At 32.1% G+C, this 20,313-nt stretch overlaps 1 long non-coding RNA gene across 2 annotated transcripts in view; it reads right to left on the minus strand.

Annotated features, from left to right (window-relative positions):
- Positions 1 to 20,313, minus strand: part of LOC118182417 (uncharacterized) — a 143,102-nt gene that overhangs the window by 122,172 nt on the left and 617 nt on the right. The window lies entirely within an intron of this gene.

The following is a 20,313-nucleotide window of genomic DNA, read 5'->3' on the forward strand; positions in this document are numbered from 1 at the left end:
TCAAGTTTATTTTTCTGTGAAAACACAGTAAGGATTGTCCTAATTTTTTCAAACAATACCTGGAAGAGTTCACTATCCTGTAAAATCTTTGCTTAAATATTAATCATAATGAATATTTTGCAGACCTTAGCTTGAAAGTCTTTCATAAAAATTGTTGTTATCAATATAAAACCAAAATTTTCTTTTATAGATTCATGAAATTTGAACTAATAATTTATAAAATAATCCACATTTTCTTAATTGTAAAGCAATGTAAAATGAAATTCAGAACTTAATATATAGTAAGTAAGAAAATTCAGTACAATAACAAAACAAACCTTGATAAAAATGGGCAAAATGCAAATCAGCGTAACAACTTGCTGATAGCTGTGGGATGCTTAAATACAGTTACACATAGAAGCCTCCGTTCCTTAATAAAGGTAACTGGCCTCTAGTATAAAGTGACCACACGTCCCGATTTTGGAGGGACAGTCCCGCTTTTTGGAGGACTGTCCCGCGTCCCGCCAATTTTTAAAAGTGTCCCGCTTTTCAGAAAACATCTGCATTTCTTATTTTAAGTGTACTGTAAAAATATACTACCTATTATTTATTAATTAGTATAGTAAATATAAAGAAATAAAAAATACATAAATAAAAAACACATAAAATGCATGAAGAGTAAACTAAATTAGACGATGTAACGAGTTAGATTTGCTCGGTGGTGTTCGATCATTGTCGTTATGTCTCGCGAAGGAATATGCATTGTTAACGGAGGATCAGCTAGCATTAGCTGAAGGGCTATTTGCTTTTCACACCATAAACCACAATAAAAGTTTCAGATTAATTGATTGTACGTCGCAAATGATCAAAACGTACGACAAAAAATTTGCACGTGCAAGGACAAAAACCGAAGAAATTATTTGTAATGTTTTTTCACTATATTTGTATTCACAATTGCAGAAAATATTAGATTTAAATACACATTTATATCCATATATTATGATGCTTCCAACCACAAATATTAAAAATTATTTCCCTCAATTGTTAGACTTTTCGATCCAGAAACAGGAATTAAAATTAGAATATTAGATTTTATTTCATTGCCGGGTGAAACTTCATAAATAATTTTTGATTCAATAAGTACTATTTAAAAAATAATTTGAGCAATAAAATTATTGCTTAATGTGAGGATAACACAAACGAAAATTTTGGTGGAAAAGCTAGAAGAAGCATCACTAACGTTTTTACGAAACTTAACGAACATTTGAACCAAAAAATTATTGGAGTAGATTGTGCAACGCACATTCTACACAGTACTATTCAAACAGCATCTGACTTACTTCCAGTGGATCTTGAAAATATTATTGCAAAATCTTATTCGTATTTTTATATATATACTGTGCGTGTTAAAGGTTTGAAAGATTTATGTGAAAGCGCAGAAATCAAATATAAAAGAATTGGGTGACATTAAAAATGGAGATTTTATGGGAATATGTGGGAAAATCTTTTTTATATTAATTAATATATTAGTAACCATTTTCCGAAAAATAATATTTGCGAAAATGGTCTTTTTGATAAATTGTCAATGGCGAAAAGATATGTTACTGAAGAAAAAAATAAATGTTGGTTGTCTGCAAATGTGGAAAGAGACCAAAATGGAAAATGCACGGAATTATTCCTCCATTTTAAACAGAATAATATTCCTTTTGAAAATTATAGAACTTGCGCTCTCCTTTTCAGGAACAAATGCAGCAGCAGGACGTGTTTTTTCTAGTATCAATAAAATTTTAATAATTGAAAAAACATAGTTGAACATTAAAACTTTAAAATCTGTATTAAGGGTAAAATATAATTTGATCAATTCATGTGAGAAATTTTACGACATTTTTATAAATGATCCGAATGTATTGCAAAGTATTCACTCGGATAAAAAATATGACCGTGAAAAAATCATAATTTTTTAATAAAATTTTTAATTAATTAAAAAGCATAATATTCAAATTATAGTTTTTTTACAAATATTTTTATAATTACCAATAGTTAATAATAAATATATTTTGTATATTTATAGAGAAGTTTATGAATGTATACAATAAAATATATTCTTTTTTGAATTATTGTTCTGCTTTCATAACTAAATTACAATTTTCATTTCATTCGATTTGTCCCGCTTCATCTCGATGGTCACTTTACTCTACTATTGTATAATTATCAAAGTTTACATTTATAACTTATAGCCATAAAAATTTTCAAACTAGTTTAATGAAATGAAAAAGAAATATGCAAAAATTAAAGATGTATTAAATTCTAAAGTGCCCTACAGTAATAATATGGATCATTTAATTTTGGGAGTATAAAATAAGAAAATTAATTTAACTATATATGTTTAGGGAAGGCTTTTAAAACTTTTCAATTATAAAAATTTCAAACACATTCATTAACATTACAAAATCGCAAAATTTTTCAAAATATTATAATGTAATTAAATTTTCATTTGAAATAATATACTATAATTATATTATTGAAATTCCTAATTTACTTATTTTGTACAAACTGGAAGACCCCACAGCTTTCTACTAGTACACACATATATAGCTATTTGGGCAGTTACTTGGAAAGGCCTCCGTTCCTTTTATAAGGTAACTGGCCTTTGTAAACTGCATAACAACATTCCATTTATAAAAAAAAAAAAAAAAAAAAAAAAAAAAAAAAAAAAAAATTAACCACAGTGCATTATATTAAAAAAATAAAAAATATTATATACAAAAAAATGTAAAAGTGGAAAGCCCTTCAAAGTTTACTTCATCATATTTTTTTTCATAAGTTTACTTCACCCGTAAATTTTAAAATCAGTTAACATAATTCCATACCTTTTATGACTCCCATAAAACTACTCAAAGACACTATTTGTTTATCGTATTTTATATTATTTTTTTCAAAATTATTTCATTCACTTAAAAATTCTTATCAACAATTCAAAATTTTGAACGATAAATTCAAAAATATTATTTTTGATTTCAAAAATATTATTTCCGCGATCTGAAGAGAGCGATGTCAGTTACGTGTATTCATCAGAGTAAAATTAGAGATGTATTAAGAAGCAAACACATTTCTATACAGTCGAAGTGTTGAGTATTTAACAATGGAAATATATTTAAAATTTTTTTAATATTATTATTAAACGTTGCAGAGATAGCTAATTCAATCTCACCACGAATTTTCTACAATTAACAACAGTTATCTAAACAACGGAGCTGAGATGTTCTCTCTCTGGCGATTTATAGCTTTTTAAATCGGCCGCGCGAGATAGTTCTACCAATTTCTGAAAAGCAAAATTAGTAGAATTATGGTTACAGCTAACATAGCAGTCAATTACATTTATTCAAATTGAATATAAATTACGAGATATCTATTTATTAAATGTTAAATGCACGCACTCCTGGATTTTTACTTTTGCGGCGTAGCTTTCTCTTAAAATTGTCTTGTGCTGTATTGCACAGGGAAATAGAACAATTTTTAATTATAATTCTACTAAAAATAAATAACTACATACAAAATTAGTAAGAATAGCATTAATGCCAAAAAATATCAAAGAAAATCGACAAATTCAGCAATTATCATGTTTCAGACTTTTCGTGTTTTTCTGTCTAGTGTGTGTGTGGGGGGGGGGGACTTTCTTAATTAAATCATATGATATGAAACCTCTCCACGTGACATCCATATCACTTGTATATGATACATGAATAAATAAATTAATAATTGTTTTCATAGGTAAACAAAGTTATTTGAAAATGCGGCTATTCGTCGGTCTCATTTAAATTAAATTAAGCATGGAAACTGTTGCTGTTGCTTATGCTCACTTGTCTGACGTAATCAGCCCAAGCCCACGAAATTCCTTGCAGCAAGGAGCGCTACATTACGCCTGCTGTTGGCAACAGCCTTGAGCACTATTCAGGTGGCAGTGCGATTTCGCTCAGTTCCGCCCCTAAATTTCATGGAGGACGGGTCCGCGGGTCTCCACTCCCCCTCCTCTTCTACGAAACTCATGGAGTGGAGGTAGGAAGTAAGATGGAGTCGCCCTAAACAAGTTTCTCCCGTACCCTGCTCTGAAGCACCGGCGATCCCTACGTGGTGACCAAAACATTGGGTCATTTACCCATTTACTATGGGATTTGACGCGTTCGGATGTAAATATTTTGTAATTACGTCGTAAATATACATATAAATGTATATATTTTCTTTTTCTACAACACTTCAGACTCCTAAGTATGTGAAAACAACATATTTTTAAACAACATTTCATTGTGAACGGAATTAAATGCTATACTTTTCACAGGACAGTTTTCTCAGAATGTTTAATTTGAATGAAATATTTTCACAAGTTTTCGTTAATTACATTAGAAAAAAAAATTAAAGTAATTCGATTTTATTCGGTTAAGGTACAAAAATTAAGATCAAAGTTTATTGTATTATTAATATTAAAATTATGCATTATTTCTTTTCTATTTATAGAGCTTCTTCCTAAAATACTTTCTTAAATATGACATGATTTTTTGGCTTCTGAGGCATTAAATCGAACAATGTAAGTCAATTTATAATTAATGCTCTATTCGGTTCATTTTAAATTAGAGAATTATTAGAAATTATTAGGAATTAGCGAAATACTTATTTAAAGTATTTCGCTAATTCCTAATAATTAAATAGGTATTAAATAGTACTTGACTTTCTCTGAACATTTCTGAAAGGGAATAAAATAAGTTTTTTTTTTTTTTTTAAGTATTATTTAAATCTTGTAACTGAGTTATTATAAAATGTAAGGGGAATAATTCTTTTAATTATACTTATCAGATTTTTTTTTCCCCTTCATTTCAACAATACATATTCCAAAACTCTTTATTACATTCTTAAGTGCGCATCTCATAGCATTTGCTTTACAATACCTTTTAACAGATTGCTTTTCAATACGAACAATTCGTGCTTAAATAATTTTATAACGTATTTGTCAACAGGATTTCAATTTATGTTTACAATTCAATATTAAGGTTATTATATATTTAGATAACATTTATAATCATTATAAATTAGATACATTTAATAATTAGATTTCTTCACAGTACTTTCACAGTTGTTTATAAGTGAATAAATTCTTCATTTCAAATACATTTATAAATAATTTAATGAATATTTAGGTATTTTGTCAAAGGCAGATACATGCTTTTTGCAAGCACATGCATAAATACCCATACATATTTCCTATTTTTCATTTCCGGCATGTGCAAATCTTTAATTTCTGTGCATTCACTATATTTTTCGTGTAAAGTAATTTACACTAATTTAGCATACACCCGAAAGTTTTACATAAAAAATATATATGAATGCAATTTTAATGAAAATTATAAGTATTATTTTTAATACCCACTCAAAGGTCAGTTTTTATTCAAAATTTTTCCACGATGGCATCTCTCTCTTTAGGCAGATAGCCCTTGCATGCGTTACTCTATTTAATAAAAACTTAATCTGACCTATGTGCCTAATTACAAATATTTTAACATACATAATTTTATATTTATAAAACGTGTAAGCCCAAAGTGATTATTTTTCAGATATATAAAATTAAAACGATGGGTTTAAAATGAGCAGCAGTAAAGCCGCTCCTCTAAAAAATTTTAAAAGGTACATGCTACAATAATATATGGATGTGAAAAAAATTTGTTTTATTTAAAACATTTTGACGTTTGGAAAATAAAATAAAAGTAGCGAATACTCTATCAAGGAAGGGTACGTATACAATTTTAAATGTACCGTAAGGTATTTTTCATTCTTTAAGCATAACATTTTTCTTAAAATGTATATTTTTGTAGTGCAACAGCTTGTAATTTTATAAAACAAATTCATAATCAAAATCGCTGTTGTAGTTATCGAGAAATAACCAAGATGTGATTTTTGCGTAAATGTCACTAAACTATACAAATTGCTATTATCTATCACACTATGAATGTTTCTTTCATGCGAAAGTGTCCCTTTTTCGATTTCTATGGAACTGTCGTGTGTCGAAATACTACCAGAATCTTGTCAAGCGAGCTTCTGAGTGTAAACAAAGAACACCCCATCTGGTGACCCAAGCTTCAAAGCAGTGCTTCACTTTTAGCGCGGGTTGGCCCCTCTTCCCTTTCCTACCTCCATGACCAAACTACACGAAAGGACTCGTCGATTTAGAGTATCGTCGATTTAGAGTGCAGATATGCCGCATTGACACTGTACATATACAAACATCTATGCCTTCTCCGGGATTCGACCCCATGCCGTTCGACAAGGCAGTCAGTGACGCTAACCGCTGTACCGGATGGGCGGCATCATGGAAACTACTTCATCTGATGCTTCGTTTCCTTTCTTAGGCATTGTCCTTATGAAAAGCACTTCTAGGTGCACGAAATAGTGGTGAAATATTATTTTTGCTTTGACTGTTTTCGCGAAAGTCACAAATCTTCCGGCTGATTGCATCATAGATGATGTTCTGTCTTTAGAAATAGCGATACATTGAGTCTATGATAATTTCAACGTTTTGAAAGCGACAGTATCACTACAAAAAAGGTCTGGCCAGCTTGTACATTCCAAAAGTTCTTTGCAACATAAAAATTCATTTATTATCTCCGGTTCATAAGCAAATCTTACAAAGCCTAAGAGATGCGCCTTACCGCTTATATCAGTTAATTCGTTTACTTGTTACGCAAAGGGCATGTTTGTACTTTCAATATCCCAGGCTATTTCATTAATTCTTCTACGAATCGTGTCATCAGTTATACTGGAAGCTTCAAAATTTCCCCCCTCCCTTTTTTTATTTTTTTTATTTTCCAAGCATAGTACCTTGCGTTTCCCAAAACTCTTTGAAGTTCTTTCAAATCCATCCTTTCTTTTACCAACGGTTTCCTTATCGAGCCCTTTTCATTCCTCCACATCCAACATTTTCACTCCGATGATCGGCCTACAGCCTTCCTTCTCAGATGCAGCGAATGAGCCCTTCCTTTGACAATCATTTGTGACGTAACTGGTTTTTTTATACCATTCGGTCTATGTGATGTCATTTTTTTATAGCAATAGGTACGTATTAAATTTGCAATACCACATGTATAACTGAAAGGTTTCATTATCATTTGCGTTGGCTGATCATAGTCCTATACAAAAATTATATTACGCATAGATTTTTGTCAAAAGTATTCAATTACGTACTCAGTTTTTCTTCTTTCTTGAGAAACATTTAAAGGATTATGGATTTTGACAATAACGGTGTTAGAGTACAGCAGAAATCTCTCTCTATAAATGCATCAGCACTTAATTCAGGTTTCTAAAGAAATTTGTATTGTTTCTTTTCTTAAGAAATATGTTGTTACAATTGACATTTAAAGTAGACAAAAAATTCAAGACCAGGTGGACAAAATGAAACTATTAGGCAAATTTTATTCGCAATAAATTACAAACATTATACACATTATGCTTTCCCTCTTCCACTTTTCTAAAGATATATCAGTCCTTTTCATACTTATATTTTCAGATTGCGTTTAAAATGTTTCATCTGATTTGTTTATTACTTTTCTTAAACTCTATTTGACGAGATTTTCTTCTTCCAGCACGTTTTCTCTGCTCTTAAATCATATTTGTTTTTATAAAGGGTGTTACCATATGGTTAAAGTATGTTTGTATGTTTTGCGAATAAACACGTCGCTGTAATTTGATCCCAAGCTTATTTAACTTTCTAAAATCCATCAATAATATTTTATATTCTTAGGTAATGATTGTTATTTTGAAAAATAGTTATATTAGCTGAATCCTCTTCGTTAACAAAAGTGATTTCTCAAAATGCATCTGCTAAATATATATTTTAATCTCAAATGGAAGATGAATCATTTTATGTGTTTACATAAATCAAAATTGATATTTTGACAAATTATTGCGCGGTAAAACGAATTATTTCTCTAAAAGCACGATTTTCCTTTTTTATTGAAAAGATTTTATAATTATGTACTATAATCATTCATGAAAGAAGTTTTGACGTTTGCTTTATTTGTCTTGCACACACACACGCATAAAAAAAGGGAGGAGTTCTATATCTCCCATTCTACTGGGCCGATTGACGAAATTTTTTATGTTTCGAAAGAGCAGCTTAGTGTATATATTAGATTTATATGTAATTTTGTTCTAAAATAGGTCTTCTGACAGAAAATCAGACTTTTTCTGAAATGAAATACCGATTTTTTGAATATTTGGATTCTAAGGATGAAATTAAGCCCAAATATTAAATTTTGTAAAATTTGATGAGAAAATTAAAAATTTATCTTGGCGCACTTTTTTCAGTTCGCGCCAAGAATAATTTTGTGAAATTCTTAATTAATTACCTGTTTTCCTCTCCCTTTTTTCACTGAGCATAAGTGGAAAAATGGTGCATTATTATTCTTTTCAAACAATTGTAACAAAGTACAACTTTGAATAAAAAAACTCTAATTTTTTGCAGGCATGCCTAGAGATACATCTACTTTAAGATGTTGGCAAAAAATTTATAGGTTCTATTTATAGGAAATATAGTTCAAAAATGTTTTCGAAAAATTTATAAAAATTACAAAAAAATATAATTTTTTTACCCAAATCAGAAAACTGGTGCGAATTTTATTTGGATTGAACCTAAATTGGGAATTCTGACAGAAGGAATCAATTAAGTGTAATAAAAAAGAAATATTAGTAAATGTATACCAAATTCAATTAACACTGATGAGACCTAATTTTTTAAAAACTACTTGTGCGATTTTTACAAAACTTGACACTGCGGCAAAAAATGTCCGATTTTGTGTCAGAGTACCTATGCTAGAACTATGCTACATATATATATAAATCTAATACACATTTTAAGTCGAGATCCTTTGGAGAAATAAAAGACTCAAGTTCGTTAATCGTTACAGCAGAACGAGAGATATATTACTGTCCCTTTTTTAGCCCAAAGGAGCAGTAGCTCAGAAGGTCAATTAGTCTTAAAATGGTATTTTGAGCCTTTCAGTATAAACTGCGAATCACTTTTTAAATTGTTGCCCCCAAATATTATCGCCCTGTATTATAGTTAAAGAAATTAAATAATGAAGAATCTGCATGAATGTATGTATGTTTCTCGCAATATGAAAAAATGACGGTATCTAGGGCCATCCAGTTTTGAATAACGTAGTCCACCACCCGAACATGGGCACTTGGAAGCAAATTTTGAATTCTGAATTTGTTTTATTATCTATTTCTTATTTTGTAAAACTTTAACGGATTTTTGGTTAACAAACTCAACGATTTCAAGGCGAGCAATGGCAACACTGTACGGAAGAAAAAACATTTTTATCTCTAGCGCGCTAGACTGTCTATCGGAAATTCTAAAGATATGCTGTTTTTAAATATTTTGGGATATTGCTGTTGAATTGAATTTTATGCGGTTTAAGTGCGAAGATCATGATATTTAATAAATACAGGTGACACACAAAACGTTTACAAAAGTCCCTTTGGGCGTAATTTAAAATCTGGAAGCTTTAGGATTTTTATTTATTTATTTATTTATTTGTGCAAGGTGTACGTGATTATGATTTTTTAGATGTGTAATTTGGTGGTCTGAATTTAGATAATTATAGAAACATTTGTTTTTAGAATCTGTAAACCAATACTATTTAAATGAAATTTGTTTCGAAATCAAATTATTGTTATATTTTATAATTAGAGGTTGAAAATCCTTCCTACACTAATTGAAATGTGAATTGTATTTATGCTTTAAATAGAGAGTATAGATTAGTGATTTTAAACAATGTATGTATTTATTTTAGCTTCTGCCCAAAAATCAAAACCTCAAAAATTAAAAAAATATAGTATTTTTCATTACGATTGTTCTAAATGAAATTCAAATAAGTCTTTTAATTTTAGTATGAAAAATTTGTGGTAACGATGTTATTATAAGTCTTTTAATTAAATATAAATTAACTATATATAATATTTTTACCGGAAATTAATTTGAAACCTTCCATTTTCGCAGTCGTACAACGGAGCAGTAAATAGGAAGGTGATGGCGATCAAAAATGAAATGAAATTTAAAAAGTAAGTAAGAACAAAAGACAAATCTAACAGGCTAGGATACAAAAAGACACTCTAGTATATATTGTCCGAAACTTCTTTAAAACTTTAATGCGACAGCTAAAAATATACCATCGCCTTCGTATAAATTCTTCTTGCAGTTTGCCAAGAATCCGAAAAAGGAAAAGTAATTAAGATGCCAACCTTTAAGGAGATCTACTCAAAATAATAGCGCCTGCAAAAACAATTTAAACCGTTTCTAATTCCCTGAAGAGTTTATTTTTGTTTCTTTTACATTTTCTTATCCCTTTTTAATCTACATTAGAGGTTGGACGACCTGAAGAAGTCTTTCCATTGTGATGTTATGAGAGGTGCGGCAAATAATTTAAGCTAAAATGACTCTTTCACTAATAAATAGAGAACTCTTTCCAAAACATTTTGGCGGCATAAATAATCCACGCCTTTAACAAAGTTCTTCAAGGCAACCGTTACTGGATTTTATTTTCTTGAAAAGTTCATATAGGTAGAAAATGATGAGATATACAATCGTTAAAAATCCTACCACTATCAATCTGTCAAAAAGGATAACTTAATGCTTTAGAGGGTAAAACGAATCCTTGCCTCATTAAAAGGTTGTCATATTTCAGTCCATATCTGAAGAATATAAAACTAATAATAATTTCATGCATTTAAAAAATTATTTTGAAAGTTACCGCTTATCATTTAATAACAACTAACAATCAAGAGGTTAATAATCTTTATTTTAATCCTAAAATAAGTCAGTTAGTTTATAAATTGACTTGTTCTCTATATGTAAGATATCAGAAACTTCTGTCAAATTGTGTAAACCAGAGATAAAAAATGTCTCCAGTCATGTAAAAGTCATTTCTTAATATATTAGATAGTAGCATATTAGCCGCCCAGACGGTATAGTGGTTAGGAGAGCCTACTGCGGTACCAAAGGGTCGAGTTCGAATCCCGGAGAAAACAACTTGACTGACGCCATTTTGAATTCTTTCCATGTCTTTTCGAGTCTTTCAACCCCTCTTTAACTCGGGGGGTACGGGTTCCCGCCAAAGGACAATCTAATCGCATTGGCTGCTACGCAGTGACATTGTTTCACCCGCCTACGTCACACGACGAGAGGGATGGCTTTGAAAGACACAGAGGGGATTACAACCCCTTTTCAAATTTGCTTCGCGCTCAAGAGGACAGCATAGCCACAGGTCTGTTTTTTGTGTTTTTTAAAATATTTTTTCTTGGTCTTAGCAAGACCCACGGCGTTTGTTTTCATTTGAATTCAATTTCAGGACTATAAAATTCATAAAGGTTTAATTCTTTAAGCTTATAGGTCCAGCTCGTACGTTATTGTATAGTTTGACTAATAGCAAACCTCTATTTATTTTATTTTTATTGTAATTTTAGCTATACTCGGAGTTGCATTTACATTTTTTTACACCTTAATGTGTCATTTTTTGCGGACGCGTCGGGAAATTGGAACAGAGAAATGTAGCTCCAAAAGATTTTTTGGGACAATTCATATTATTTAAAAATTTTTTCGTCACACAAGAGCTTCAATTGTCTGTTTCGGCGAAACGCGTAATGGTGTTGGCTTGATTCGACGTCCAACTGAAATTTCCCTTGAAAAGCCAGGTTGGAAGTCGAATTAGGCTAATTTACCATTTTCCGCTTTGTTCTTTTTATAATTTTTGTAATTTTATTTTTTTCATATGTTTTAATTTTGTTTTAACTTGTTCCGTCGATCAGTTTTTATATGTGTTAACTTTTCACTTATCACATCGATAGGTTTTTTTCTGTATTTTTTGCCATTCACATGTTTCCAACGATTGATTTTACAGTTTTTTATATTCTGCATTTTATTTCGCGTGTAGGCTAATTTTTTACCCTTCAATGTCATTATATTAAAAAATACTGCGTTCAACTATTTCTTGGAGCCACAGCTCCTGGTAACTTTTTGGCGAGCTCACTACAATTTTTCTTCCTATTATAGTGTTCTAAATATATAGGGTCTATGCGGTATAGGGACACTCTAAATATATGGCAAGCCGAAAGTCCTCCCGTATTGTTTGGCAGAAGGAAAGAGGTGTGAGAAATCCCTGGACTCCCCCCTCCGCCTAGGATGTTCTCCTCAAAATTGGGGTGGAAGTAGAAGTCCAACTTCCTTGAGGCTCTGGCAACAAATCTTTCATGAAATATGGACTCGGCAAACACAACAGCTGGCATATTAAGCTTCAGGAATCAAGAATTAAAACTTTTAATATTCTATAGGTAGATTGCTATAAAATAAAAATGTATTCGCACTGTCATGTATCTGGCAGCGGTGAGCCAGCCAATCAGCTGCCTGGCAGAGCCCAGCAAGTGAGAGAGGCCAGTTGCATGTTAGCCTCAGAGGAGGCAGGTTGTAGGTTAATTATGTTGTAGGACCGAGTTTACCTTTATTCTTTAAATGTTAATTTTTTTTCATTATTCTTTGAAAGGTAAATTTTAATAAATGTTGGTGTCGTTTGCCTCATGGTGCCTTATTAATCCGCAAGGTCATTACAGCACGCTCTCTTACGAGAACCAGAGCTAACGAAGCCAACTGGATTTTGGAGAAAAGGTGAGAAATTTTTGTTGTAACTTTAAGGAAAATTTCTTCTAAATATGTTTAAAGGAGTAGTTAAAAGTGATTTGATTTCAGTGTTGAAGGAACTCGGTGAAGAAGCCGATTCTAGTTTAAAAGTTGTAGAATTAAAAGATAAGCTTTTAAGTTCAAAATTATATTTGAAAGATAAAGATTTTGTTATTGAATTTCTTAATACTACGGTTGAAGAAAGGAAAAAGTCAGAAGAAATTGTGAAATTGCGTTTAATGCAAATCGAAAGTAGCAAAGAATCTAGTAATAACGTAGAAAATACACTTTCATTAGATAAGCTTTTGAAAGCTGTACAGGCATTATCGATTTCTGTACCTAAAAAGGGTGAAGCATGGAACTTATTTTTTGATTCCATAGAAAGGGCTTTTAAGCATAAGAACGTACCAAATGAGTTTAAGTCTGAAATTTTACTTAAAGTGATAGGTGATAAATCTTCTAATATTCTAGTATATATTAAAGATGATGATTTGAAAGATTATGAAAAAATTAAATCTTTAATTCTTAAGGAATATGAACCATCACCAATTATATGTTTAGAAAATTTTCGCCAAGCTCAAAGGTTGACGGGGGAAACTCATTTGCAGTTCGCCTCTCGTTTAAGATCATGTTGGATCCATTATTGTAAAAGTAGAAACGTCAATGATTTTGAGTCTTTAATTAACTTAATAATTTCTGACAAACTTTTTCAAACATTGGATAGTGATTTAGCGTGCCATGTTGCAGTTCGACAAGGTGAAAGTTGGCTACGTCCAGAAGAACTAGCGAAGGAATGCGACACTTATTTCATCGCAAAAGGTAAATCTTTTGATGACATAAGAGGTGAAAAACGCGCTAATTTTCGTGATTCATACAACAAAATCTCTAAATATATTCCACCAGCGCTAAGAAAAGATTTAGTGGTAAATGAACAGAAACATTCGTTTAAACCGCGAGAATGTTATGTGTGTAGAAGCAGTTTACATTTGGCTAAGGATTGCCCGAACAGGCGAAATAAATTTGAGAGGTCCAATAAACAGAACGATAATTTCCCGGTCAAACCGAAAGTTAACACTTCAAGTAAGTCGAAGGACAATGCGGTTGTTACAAATGTAAATTCTAAACATTTACAAAAACCCGAGTGTTCCGACGGAAAACTTAATTTTTATTCCTTGGAAAAAATTACTATTTACATTGCAGGGAAGCAAGTAGAAGCTATAAAAGATTCAGGTACGGAAATACCAATTTTGAACACTACATTAATTCCTGATTTAAAAATAGAAAGTAAGGGTAAAATCATTTTAAGTTCCGCATTTGGCGACGTCATAGAGGCAGCGTTAGCAACTATTCCCATTTATTACAAAAAACCAAACAGTTGTCTATATTCGCGCGTAGAAGCTCTTTTCGCGTTGACAGATAAGCTAAATGTTCAATGTTTAATTACACCAGATGTATGGGATCGCATATTTGAAGACGAGAATGAATCAATGGTCTACCCCGAGACGAAACCGGAAACTCATAAACAAAAACACCCTAAGGTTGGCGCCATTGAACTGTCAAATGTAAATCTTTTTTATAGCTCAGTTGCGAATCAGAATGATGAAAGACTAAACAGTTATTCGGAATCGAATAAATTTAAGGTCGATCAGAGAAACTGCCAAACGTTAATAAATTCTTTTAAGGATGCAGAAGTAGGAAAGAATAATTTCTTTTTACAGGACGAATTGTTATTTCATAAAGAAAAAATGTGTGGGGAAAACATACAACAGTTAGTTTTGCCCGAGAATTATCGAAATAAAGTCCTTCAATTAGCTCATGATTCCATATTCGGAAATCATTTAGGTATGAGGAAAACTAAAGAAAGAATTAAGCTTTCATTTTATTGGCCGAACATATCCAAAGATGTAGAAAATTATTGTAGAACATGCGAAAGATGTCAATTAAAAAGTCCGGAAAGACAATCGGATAAAATTCCGATTACTCCTATTGTTCGCGCGCCATATCCCTTTCATACAGTAAATATAGATATTATTGGTGAAATTTCACCTCCTTCAGGAAGGAAACATAAATATTGTTTGTGTTTGATAGATAATCATTCAAAATGGCCAGAAGTCATACCTTTAAAACGTCTTTCTGCTAAAGCTACTTGTGAGGCTCTTGTAGATATTTTTATGAGAACCGGTATTCCAGAAATAATTTGTAGCGATCAAGGCACTAATTTTACCTCACAATTAACTCAAGAATTCGAAAAAAGGTTAGGAACTCATCCTCGTTTTTCGACACCTGGTTACCCAGCATCAAACGGCTCAGTGGAAAAATGGAATCGGGTATTTAAACAAATGTTACATCATGTAATTCGCACAGATCCTGTTAATTGGGACAAGCACATACCTTATTTACTTTTTGCGTATCGTGAAGTTCCAAATTGCACTACCGGTGTATCTCCATTTATGCTTATGTACGGTCGTGAAGCTAGAGGTCCCTTAGCTGTGTTAAAATCATCATGGTCCGGTGAAATACCATTACCTCTTAATCTGAGTAATTCAGCAGTTGATTATCTACAAGAATTAAAGATAAATTTAGAGAAAGCATCTGAGCTCGCTTCTTTATCTGCCGCGGAAAAACAAGAAGCTTATGCATATTATTTTAACCGTCGCAAAAGTTTGAAAGAATTTAAAAATGGTGATCTAGTATATTTACTTATACCAGACTCTAGCAACAAGCTATATGCTAGGTGGACAGGTCCAGGTGAAATTGTTGAAAGAGTAAATCCTCATTCTTACAAAGTTAAATTACCCGATGGGAGTGTGAGGCATGTTCATGTGAACAAAATAAGAAAATTTTATGTTCGAGCACAAACTGTGGGAGTGATATTTGAAGATGATTCTGAGTTTGGGGAAATTCATACCACTCCAAATAAAGGAGATTGCGCAGTAACTAGAAGGAACATCGAGGTGAATATTAGTCATTTAGAGGATAGCAAACAAAAGGAATTACCCGAGCTCTTACTCAAGCACATCGCGTTATTTTCTGGGGAGACCCAAATAGCCAGCGTTGGTGAACATAGAATTCGGTTGTTACCTGGAGCTGAAAGAAAAAAGCCATATATCTATAAGATCCCAGAATCTTTGAAACCTGAAGTAGATAAACAGATCGAGGAATTGGAGAGCTTGGGTCTTATTGAGCCAAGTGAAGCTGAAATAGCATACCCAGTCGTATGTGTTGCCAAGAAAGACGGAAGTATGCGTTTATGTATTGATTTCAGGTTGTTGAATCAAGTAACCAAGCCTGTTGATTTTCCAATGGAGAATGTGACTCATCTAATCAATAAAATTGGACACGCGAATGTTATCACCTGTTTAGATGTCTTGAAAGGTTACTGGGAAATACCTTTAGAAGAAGAAAGTCGTGATTTAACATCATTCAAGACACATCGTTCCCAATATCGTTGGAAAGTGATGCCTTTTGGATTAAAAAATGCAGCTTCTACTTTTCAGCGAGTGATGAATGATGCCTTAAGAAAACATAGTGATTTTTGCAAAGCATATATTGATGATATTGCTATCTTTTCACCAGATTGGAATTCGCATCTCAAACATTTAGATGCTGTGCTAACTACATTAAGTGATCTCAGGTTTACTGTGAACGTGAAGAAATGTGTTTTTGCACGTTCGGAGATAAAGTATTTAGGACATATAATAGGAGCTGGAAGACATCAACCTGATCCTGAAAAATTACAAGCCATTGAAATTATAAAAAGTCCTAAAACAAAGACTGCTCTAAAGAGTGCATTAGGCTTATTCAACTATTATCGTGATTACATAAAGAATTATGCAGAAATAGCTCGCCCATTGACGGAGCTTACAAAAAAGAAAATTCCTGAGAGAATTCCATGGACTGATGTTGAGGAATCAGCATTTAAAGAACTGAAACGTCGACTGTGTGAAGCACCAAAACTGTACACTCCAGAACCAGAAAAACCTTACACCATACAGTGTAATGCTAGTTCATATGGTGTTGGTGCTTGCTTGTCACAACGAGACAGCAAAGGCAGTTTGCATCCTATCAGCTTTGCCAGTCAAAAACTTTCGAAAATTCAGCAGAACTGGTGAACTATTGAACGCGAGGCTTATGCCGTTGTGTGGTCATTAAAAAAGTTCGAGTGTTGGGTGTTTGGATCGAATATCGAGCTGATCACAGACCATAATCCATTATTATATTTGTATAAGTCGGCACCGCATTCAGCCAAATTACAGAGGTGGGCAATGGCACTTCAGCGCTATAATATTCATATTTATCATTGCCCTGGTGAACAATTAAAAAATGCAGATGGTCTTTCAAGACTAGTGGGTGAATGAAATAGGTGTGAACTAAGTATGAACTAATATGTTTTAAAACTTTGCATTAGTTACTTTCTTTTGTTCCGGAATTGTACGAGAGCTACTTTCCATCTGTTTTGAAAATCAAATTACTGGTTTCCATTTAATATTGCATTATAATAGTGTGTTTTGAAATAGTATTGCATATATGTTTTATTACAGAACTCCGGTATTGTATCAAGCCATCTGTTCATCTGTTGTGAGATGAATGTTTATTGCACTTATTTTAAAGTACGTTATTATGTCATGTATACATGTTCATATATTTTGAATTAATTTGGTATGTGGAGTATACAATTTAAGTTTGTATTTGCTGGTTCAGTTTTCAGATTCTGCTTCGCTTTGGCGTAGCACAATCTTACCGGGGGGGGGTGTCATGTATCTGGCAGCGGTGAGCCAGCCAATCAGCTGCCTGGCAGAGCCCAGCAAGTGAGAGAGGCCAGTTGCATGTTAGCCTCAGAGGAGGCAGGTTGTAGGTTAATTATGTTGTAGGAGCGAGGTTGTAGGTTAATTATGTTGTAGGACCGAGTTTGCCTTTATTCTTTAAATGTTAATTTTTTTTTCATTATTCTTTGAAAGGTAAATTTTAATAAATGTTGGTGTCGTTTGCCTCATGGTGCCTTATTAATCCGCAAGGTCATTACACGCACATTCTGTATTAATGAATTCAAGTCAAGTTATTATGAATGTAATTATATGTTACTTTGGTTAACTAAGAATACCACAACTGAAAATGTATTTTCACAAAAAATACATATTTTTAATCACTAACTTGAATCCATGACCATATAATTTTAACGGACGATATTTACTACTTGGAATCTCTTTAATTAAATTCTGTTAGATATTTCTCTTCAAACATACTTTTAACATGTCACTGTATTTCAGCTGCAGAATAAACTGAAGCTCATCAGTTGCAAATATTAGCGTATTTTAAAACATAGAATTTTTCAATGGCCTGCTTGGATTAGAGTTCTATTTCTAAAAATACACTATTCTACACAGAAAATGAAACATCGTGAAAATATACTTCGAATGAGAAGAAATTTCACTCAGAAATTTACTTCAGTATTTTCTGAAACAATGACTTTAATTTTAAAAGATTATCCTTCATTGGCAATCGAATTCGCAAAATAGTCTGAAACAGCAGCAGTGAATTTTTAGCGAATGAAATTAGGCGCGGATTTAATTCATTAAGTATTCAAATTCTGACTCTAGAGTACTGCAGATCATGTGATTTTGACCCCAAATCCTAATTTATATTTGCGAAAGGTTGAAAATCGCAAACTATTGACATATGGCAAAAATGCCATTTGAAATGCAATAATATAAGGCAATTAAAAGAGTTGCGGCATTTCATAAGCAAATTACCTTGCTGTCATTGCATTTATTGTGAATACTAGAAGTAGCAGATAGGCTTTGATGTTGCTAGCACTCTAGTACCTCATTTTATACTGAAGAGCCAAGTGACGTTCACTAAAGACAGAAGTAAAATCCTCTCTAGCTCGGTGATTTGTTAACTGGAGTTTCCAACAATAATCAGTCTTTAATCGATGTCCATCATTGGTAATACAGCATCAAGGTGCCATATTGATAAATTATGCTGTGTTATATGCCATCTGCGACATCATTTTAAGTGTTTAAGAAACGTAAACAACTTTGCAAAGAACAGCTTCATTGCAGATCTACTTATTTAATCGATAATAAACTATTTGTGCTAATATTTTATCAATAATACGATTCCATATAATCTGTAGAATTTTCAGCTGTAAATTGAGGGCCGCTAAAGTTATATTTTCTTCTGTATTCCCTCCGTAAAACCTATGACTAAACCTCTAATACGTACCTTTGATAAAAACACTCAGGATGTCATCCCCTAATTTTTAACTTGACCAAAAAACACAGTGAAATCATTTCCTGTCTTTGAGAATATTTTAAAAGTTAATTTATCAAACTTGCAGATCACGTGATTGACGTAAACATTTAACAGTTGGCACAAACGCCGTTAACCTAAATATATTTGAAATTTATGCAAAGCTGCGACAAAACTTTCATTATACTGCATTTATTTTTTTTTAGGGAAGGTGAGCATCTACGCCACATGCACAAAAAAAAAAAAAAAAAAAAAAAAAAAAACTTGATTGATGAGACTGAAAAGAGATCTTGTTTCTTCTAACGATAAAGATGTTTATAAAACAGCATGATGGTTCTTGAGATTCAGATATGTTAGTAAAATAGCATGATTTTCTCATATTAACACTGAACTTTCTGGTAATTTCAGGTTGAATTTATTATAATGGATTTTAAAGTTTACATCAAAATTTGATTTCTAAAGCCTTCTTACGAGTCAAACAACCCATTAGTGGGTCGTATTGCACCTTAAGCCACAGTTTGGTTGTAAAATTATAGATTTCGCTTTGGGACTGTCCTTGTAGAGTCAACAAGGACTTCAAACATAGTATGATTCAGAGGTCTAACGCATAAAGGTAATCTTACTGTGTCCCATTAAAAGCAAACATATTGCTTCTTTTTCATCACTTCAATCTTCTCTTCTTAGATTGTTTGCCACTTCTGTCGGTTTCGTAGGCCTTTATTTTTTTATCATAAATTCTGTATTTAAGACTCAAATTACACAATTAAAAGGAAATGAGTATTTGTGAATTATGCTTCATTTTCTAAATAAAAAAAAAAAAAAAAAAAAAAAAAAAAAAAAAAAAACATATATATTTTAATTTGAAAAATTGTTTAAAAGTTCTATTATATTTTAATCCTTATAATCGCTGGAAGCAGGATATTTATGCTGAGTTTTTAAACATAAGCTTTAAATTCATTTTCAGCGTTCTGCTAACGAAGTAATAAAGCATTTTCCTCAACGATTGCGCTCGGTGTGATCTCCAGAAATGTTAGTATCGGACCATCTATAACACTCACTCAGTAGACTATGGCAAACAAAATGTTTTTGGTACAAAGGGTTAAGAGATTATCCTTACAAAGGCAAACTGGTAAGCTCCAAAAAGAGGTAAAAACGAAAACAAAACTACAGTGCACACATTCCCACAAAACAAAACAAAAATCACTGTATATCGAATGACGGAAAAGAGCTGATAAAGTGGAATAGTCATTACCCAAAGGAAACGTGTTTGACTCTGACTACAGGGTTAATGCGATTCTGTGGCAAATGGCAGCCATTCTGGATCCTTAAGCACTGGCCGAAATGACACTGTAGGTGGTTCCTGGTAA

Source organism: Stegodyphus dumicola, chromosome 5, assembly GCF_044657685.1.
Source record: "Stegodyphus dumicola isolate Sdum_Otavi_A_Nest chromosome 5, ASM4465768v1".
Lineage (NCBI taxonomy): Eukaryota > Metazoa > Arthropoda > Arachnida > Araneae > Eresidae > Stegodyphus > Stegodyphus dumicola.